Source organism: Molossus molossus, unplaced genomic scaffold, assembly GCF_014108415.1.
Source record: "Molossus molossus isolate mMolMol1 unplaced genomic scaffold, mMolMol1.p scaffold_m16_p_20, whole genome shotgun sequence".
NCBI lineage: Eukaryota > Metazoa > Chordata > Mammalia > Chiroptera > Molossidae > Molossus > Molossus molossus.
In genome coordinates this window covers 40008957-40016679 of record NW_023425356.1, presented here as the reverse complement: position 1 = coordinate 40016679, position 7723 = coordinate 40008957, and positions in this window count along the sequence as shown.

The window sequence follows — 7723 nt, the reverse complement described above, 5'->3', positions numbered from 1 at the left end:
GGGCCGGGGACAAACTGCAACCAAGGTTCGTGCCCTTAGCAGGAACCAAACCCGGGTCTCTCTGGACCACAGGCCAACGCTCTAACCGCTGAGCCAAACCAGCCAGGGCAGAGTAAGCACTTTCTATGTTATTACTGCCCTCTCTCCTTGTTTATTACTCTTAAGTCTTTTCAAAGTTACTGATTCCTTTTTACTGCAGTAGTATCTATGAGCCTACATTTTAAAAACAACTTTATTTTTCAATTTCAGTTGACATACAATATTATATTAGTTTCAGGAATTAGACATGATATAACTTACTAAGTGATCATCCCAATACATCTCATACCCATCCGACACCATTAGTAGTTATTAGAATATTATTGACTATATTCCCTATGCTGTACTTTACCTCTCCATGACTGTTCTGTAACAATTTGTACTTCTAAATCCCTTCACCTTTCTCACTCATCTCCCCAACCTCCCTTCCATGTGGCAACCATCAAAATATTCTCTGTATCCATAAGTCTGCTTTTGTTCTGCTTATTTATTTATTTTCATTTTTACATTCAATTATTGATATGTATTTATTTTATTGTTCATATTTTTTAATCTTTTCTCCTCCTCCTTATCTTCTTTCTCCTCCTCCTCCTCCTTCTTAAAGAAGACCATTTAATATCTCATGTAATACTGGTTTGGTGGTGATAAACTCCTTTAGCTTTTTCTAGTCTGGGAAGCTCTTTATCTGTCTTTCCACTCTAAATGATAGCTTTGCTGGGTAGAGTAATCTTGGTTGTAGGTCCTTTCTTTTCATCACTTTAAATATTTCTTGCCACTCCCTTCTAACCTGCAAAGTTGTTTTCTTTTTTTTTTTTTTGAGAAATCAGCTGACAGTCTTATGGGAGCTCCCTTGTAGGTAACTAACTGCTTTTCTCTTGCTTCTTTTAAGATTGTCTCTTTGTCTTTAATGTTTTGCATTTTAATTATGATGTGTCTTGGTGTGGACCTCTTTGGGTTCATCTTGTTTGGAATGCTCTGCTTCCTAGATTTGTATGTCTATTTCCTTCACCAGATAAGGGAAGTTTTCAGTCATTATTTTTTAAAATAAGTTTTCAATTTCTTGCTCTCTCTCTTCTCTTTCCAGCACCCTCATGAGGTGAGTGTTGGGATGCTTAAAGTTGTCTCAGAGAATCCTTACACTAACTTCATATTTTTGAATCCTTTTTTCCTTTTGGTGTTCCAATTGGGTGTTTTTGTTTAATTTAATTTAATTTTTTAATCCTCACCTGAGGATATTTTCTATTTATCATGAGATGGACTAGGAGGGAGGAAGAGAGAGAGAGAGAGGAAGAAAGAGAAACATTGACTGGTTGCCTCCCAAACAACCCAACCAGGGCCAGTGATGAATTGCAACCGAGGTACATGCCCTTGACTGGAATCAAACCTGCAATTCCTTGATCTGTGGGCCAATGCTCTAACCACTGAGAAAAACTGGCCAGAGCTGATTAGATGTTTTTTATCTCCTTATATGCCAAATTATTGATTTGATTCATGGCATCATTTACTCTACTGTTGATTCCCTGTAAATTATTCTTCATTTCAGTTAGTGTATCTTCATTTCTGACTGGTTCTTTTTATGGTTTCTATGTCCTTTTTCATGATGTTGAAGTTCTCACTAAGTTCTTTGAACATCCTTAGAGCCATTGTTTTAAACTCTGTGTGGTAGTTTGCTTACCTCAACTTCATTTAGTTCTTTTATTGAAGATTTCTCCTGTTTTAGTTCATTTGTTTGTTTGTTTGGGACCTGTTTCTTTGTCTCTGCATTTGGCTGCTTCCCTGTGTTTGTTTCTCTGTATTAGGTAGAGCTCCTACATCTCCTAGATTTGGTAGCGTGGCCTTGTGTAATAGGTATCCTGTAGGGCCCAGTGGCACAGCCTCCCTAGTCACCCGAGCTGGGTGTTTCAGGTGTGCCCCTGTGTGGGCTGTGTGCGCTATACTGTTATAGTTGAGCCTTGACTGCTATTGACATCAGTGGGAGGGATTATGCCCAGGCCAATCAGCTGCAAGGACCAGCTACAACTTCAGCAGAGGGGCTGCTGTGCAGGAGTTGATCCTAAGGAGCAAGACTTGCTTCTGTGGAGCTTTGGTGCTCACCAAGTCCACCCCTTGAGTATGTCACTCATGGAGTTGGGAGGATTTTAATCCAGTTGCACTGGCTCAGGAGCCTCCCAGGAAGTGCAAGGTCAGCCACCAGCTGTGCTCTGCCTGGGGCCACCCGGCACAAGCTACAGAGAAATTTGCAGATGGCTGCTACTTGTGTTGGGCTTGGAGGTGCCCAGGAGAGTCCATGCTGTGAACCAAGATAAGTTGCCACTAGTGCTGGGCCTGGGACCACTTAACAAAAAGTTTGGGGTATGCAGAGGCCAGATGCTACTTGTTTGAGAGATTTTTATGAAAGTCTGAAGCATGAGGCAAGAGAGGCCAGTTGTATGGAAAAGCCATCAGAAATGGCTTGGATAGGCCTATAATTTGAGTGGGGCTGGATCTCAAGAAATCATCAGGGTGGGACAAACAGTGTGAGCCAGGATGATGGAGGCTCAGACATGGCACCTGCCTGACGACGGCTCTTTCGGGGTCTCAGAAAAGGAACAATGGCCTTTGTCAGCACTTATGTCTGTCAGAAAGCTGACCCCTCCCCACCAGCTTTTGCCCTGGTGTCAGACAGGTTAGTTCCTCTCCCCTGTATGTCCCTGGTTTCTTTCAAGCTGCTGTCCAGTGCTGCAACTCAGAGGGAGGGAGTCCAAGTAGGTCCATGTGCAGGCTCTTTTAGAGGGACTGCCTGGGACTCCAGCAGCCTTCCGTCTCCCTCATTAACTGCTGGTTTTTACAGCCAGAGGTCATGCAGATTTCTCTTCCTGGAACTGACCCTGCTTTGGGGGGTCTGGTGTGGGGTTGGGACCCCTCACTTCTCAGGGTGGAAGGGGGAACCTCCACAGCCAAGATATTCCTCCTGATTTTAAAGTGCCACACGTGGGTGTAGGACCAGCTCATTTGGCATCTTCACCTCTCCTCTCAGTCTCAATGTGGCTTCTTCTTTAAATCCCTAGTCATAGGACTTCCATTCAGTTAGATTTCAGGCAGTTCTAATGGTAGTTGTTCTGTAGTTTAGTTGTATTTTTGATGTGGTTGTGGGAGGAATCAAATATGTTTACCTATACTGCTATCTTGACTTGAAGACCTATCATCTTACATTTTTAACGTGGATCATGTTCAAGGGCTTAAAGAACTATCTGAAGTTTTATGACAATTTTTGTTGTTATTTTTGTTTTATTCTATAGTTTTTATCAGATTCTCAAAAAAAAAAAAAAAAAAAAAATCTATGGTAGCAAAAGAGTCTATCCACTAAGCATCTGTATCCTGCCAGAGTGACTTAGTCACATCAAAAGTCTCTTTGAGCCTGGCTGGTGTGGCTCAGTAGTTCAGTGTCAACTCATGCACTAAGAGAGCACTGTTCAATTACCAGTCAGGGCACATGTCCAGGATGCGGGCCAAATCCCCAATGGGGGGCATGTGGGAGGTGGCCAATCGATATTCTCTCTCATTGATGTTTCTGTTTCTCTCTCTCTCACTTCCTTGATCTCTGAAATCAATAAAGAAAAACATTTTTAAAAAATCTCTTTGATGCTAGATGTGACATGTACACTCAATCAAAAACCAGTAAGGACTATTATTTTTTTGCTTCTATATTTTTTTGACAAATAAAAAATTGATATAGTTAAGATATACAGCGTGATGTTCCTATATATGTGTATATTATAAAATTATGATCAAAATAAAACTAACATATATACCACCTCACATAATTAAACTTTTTGTTTGTATTTAGAACTCTAGAGACCCACTCTTAGCAAATTTCAAGTACATAATTATTAACTACAGTCATCATGCTGTACATTCCAGAACTTATTAATCCAGTAAATAAAACTTTGTGTTCTTTGATCAGTATTTCCCTTTGTTGTTTACCCTTCCCCTAGACTCTGGTAACCACATTATGCAGTATTTTGGATGTCCCCAGTACTGAGCTTCACTCCAAGAACAGAAAAATGAATACCACAATTCTGTAATAAAGACTAGTGAAAGAGAGGATGATAAGGAGTTTACTGAGCATACAAGTTTCTCTGACACTACAAATCTTTTTTTTTTTTCACTTCACCATACTATGATAGTCCTCAATTTGCTTGCTTCCCACTTCTGGATCTTATTAAAGCTATAGGGTATTAGGCATAAGGCATGTAACCAGGTTTTTCTCATTCTGAGCTGATATTATATTGGAGAAAGGAAGAAGTTTAGTGATTTTGAATTTATTTTGCAAGTGGGCAAGTGAAGGCTTTCATTTTCAATTTTCATTCTGAGAAGAAAATTATTAACTCTTCTTCAATATCCCCCTCCAATCCACAAGAAAGACTAGAGTTAATTTTAACAGATTCATCAGAGTGGGCAGACAAGTAGAAAAGGTAATCAACTCTACAATCAGTATTTGCAGAGAAAATCCCCCCAAAAGGAAAATTCCTGAATAAATTCAATGATGACTACATAAACTTAGAGACTGTACTTAAAGAAAATATGTAAGACAAGACCTAAGACAAATAAGTAAAAGGTCATTAAAGCAAGAAGCACACCCTGTTAGTCAATGTGAGGTGCCAGGAGCAGGGACCATAACATTAACATGCAGCAGAAGGACACTGAGCTCCAAATGCACGATACAAGTTTTGTACGCAATATATATTGAGTAAATCATACATGCTTCCCATTGTGGGAGGCAGGTCCCATTACTCCTATTTATTCTTCAGTTTTCTTTCAGTTATTGTATCAGTTTCCTATTGCTGCTGTAACAAATTACCTCAAACTTGGTGGTTATATTTTTTATTTATTTTTAAATATGTTTTTACTGACTTTTTATTTGTTTTTTTGTTTTTTATCCTCACCCGAGGACATTTTTCCATTTTTTGTACAGATAGAGTGGGAGGGAGAGAGAGTGAGAAACATCGACGTGAAGGGACACATCGAGTGGCTGCCACCCGCACGATCAACCAGGGCCGGGGACAAACTGCAACCAAAGTACGTGCCCTTAGCGGGAACCGAACCCGGGTCTCTCCAGACCGCAGGCCGACGCTCTAACCGCTGAGCCAAACCGGCCAGGGCTTTACTGACTTTTTAGAGAGAGAAGTAGGGAGAGAGAGACAGAAACACCAATGTGAGAGAGAAACATCCATCAGCTGCCTCCTGCACACCCCCTACTAGGGATCGAGCCTGCAACCCTGACATGTGCCCTGACCAGGAATCAAACCAGGACCTCTCAGTCCATGGGATAATGCTCAATCCATTGAACCATACTGGCTGGGCCATACTTGGCGGTTTTAATAATACAAATCTATTACCTTACAGATAATAGTTCAGAAGTCCTAAAGAGGTCACATTGAGCTAAAATTAAGGTGCGCATTACCTTCTGGAGGCTCCTGGGGAGAATAAGTTTCTTGCCTTTTTCAGTTCCCAGAGACACCCCATATTCTGGGTTTCCTCTCCCCTTTCCATTTTCAAAGCCAGTGGTGGCTTCTCAAGTCTTTCTCACATTATATCACCCTGACCCTGACTCTTCTGCCTTCCTCTTTCACATGTAAGACTCTTATGATTGCATTGGGCAATCCAGGATAATTTTTTTATTTTAAGGTGAAATGAATTGCAGACTTAATTCCATCAGCAGTTTTTATTCCTCCTTGTTATATAATATTTTACAAATTCTGGGCATTAGGACTTCGATTACTTTAGAGGGGGGCATGATTCTGTCTACCACAACCACCAAATTAAAAAATCACTAGATTTAATAAATGAATTCAGCAAAGTAGCAGGATACAAAATTAACATCCAGAAGTTCATGGCATCCTTATATACCAATAATGAACACTCAGAAAGGGAAACTAAAAAAGCAATCCCATTAACCATTACAACAACAACAAAAAATAATATACCTAGGGATAAACTTAACCAAGGAGGTAAAAGACCTGTTCTCAGAAAACTACAGGACATTGAAAAAAAAAAGAGGAAGATATAAAAAAGTGGAAACATATACCATGTTCATGGATTGGAAGAATCAACATCATTAAAATGTCCATAGGACCCAAAGCAATCAACAGATTCAATGCAATCCCTATTAAATTACCAATTGTATATTTCACAGATCTAGAACAAATACTGCAAAAGATTATATATAATCAAAAAAGACCCCAAATATCCATAGAAATCTTGAAAAAGAAGAACAAAGTTGGAGGAATCACAATATCAGATATCAAGTTATATTACAAAGCCATCGTAATCAAAACAGCCTGGTACTGGCACAAGAACAGGCATATAGATCAATGGAACAGAGAAGAGAACCCAGAAATTAACCCGAGACAGTATTAATATTCAACAAGGGAAGCAAGAGCATGCAATGGAGAAAAGATAGTCTTCAATAAGTGGTATTGGGTAAATTGGATAGCTACAAGCAAAAAAACTGGAACTAGACCACCAACTTACATTATACACACAAATAAACTCAAAATGGATTAAAAAACTTAAATGTAATGTGTGAAACCATAAAAATCCTAGAGGAAAATGTAGGCAGAAAAATCTCAGACATCACATATAGCAGAATTTTCACTGATACATTGTCTAAGGAAAGAGAAACAAAGGAAAACATTAATAAATGAGACTACATCAAACTAAAAGCTTCTGCACAGCTAAAGAAACCAGCATCAAAATGAAAAGGGAACCCACTCTCTGGGAGAACATATTTGTCAATGATACATCAGATAAGAGGTTAATATCCAAAATATATAGAGTACTCATACAACTCAACAAAAGGAAGACAAACAATCCAATTAAAAAATGGGCAGTGGACCTGAATAGACACTTCTCTAAATAGGACATACAAATGGCCAAGAGACAAATGAAAAAAATGCTCAACATCAGTAGTCATTAGAGAGATACAAATTAAAACAACAATGAGGTATCACCTCACACCTGCCAGAATGGCCGCCATAAACAAACCCTCAAACAACAAGTGCTGGTGAGGGTGTGGAGGAAAGAGGACTCTAGCGCACTGCTGGTGGGAATGCAGACTGGTGCAGCCACTGTGAAAAGCGATATAGTGTTTCCTCAAAATATTAAAAATGGCCCTGGCCAGTTTGGCTCAGCGGTTGAGCGTCGACCTGCGGACCAGAGAGTCCCGGGTTCGGTTCCTGCTAGGGGCACGTACCACACACACAAAAAATAAAAATAAAAATGGAATTGCCATTTGACTCAGTGATTCCACTTCTAGGACTATCTCCTAAGAAGCCTGAAACCTGAAACACTAATCAGAAAGACTATATACGTTCATAGCAACACTTTATGATAGCTAAGATCTGGAAACAGCCCAAGGGTCCATCAATAGATGAGAGAATAAAAAAGCTGTGGTACATTTAAAAAAAATTTTTTTCTTTATTGATTTTAGAGAGAAAGGAAAGGAGAGGGAGAGAGAGAGAGAAACATCGATGAGAGAGAACATCGATGGGCCCCCTCCTGCATGTCCCCACTGGGGATCGGGCCCACAATCTGGGCATGTGCCCTGACCAGGAATCGAACTGGTGACCTCTTAGTGCATGGGTCGATGCTCAACCACTGAGCCACACCAGCTGGGCAAGCTGTGGTACATTTACACAATGGA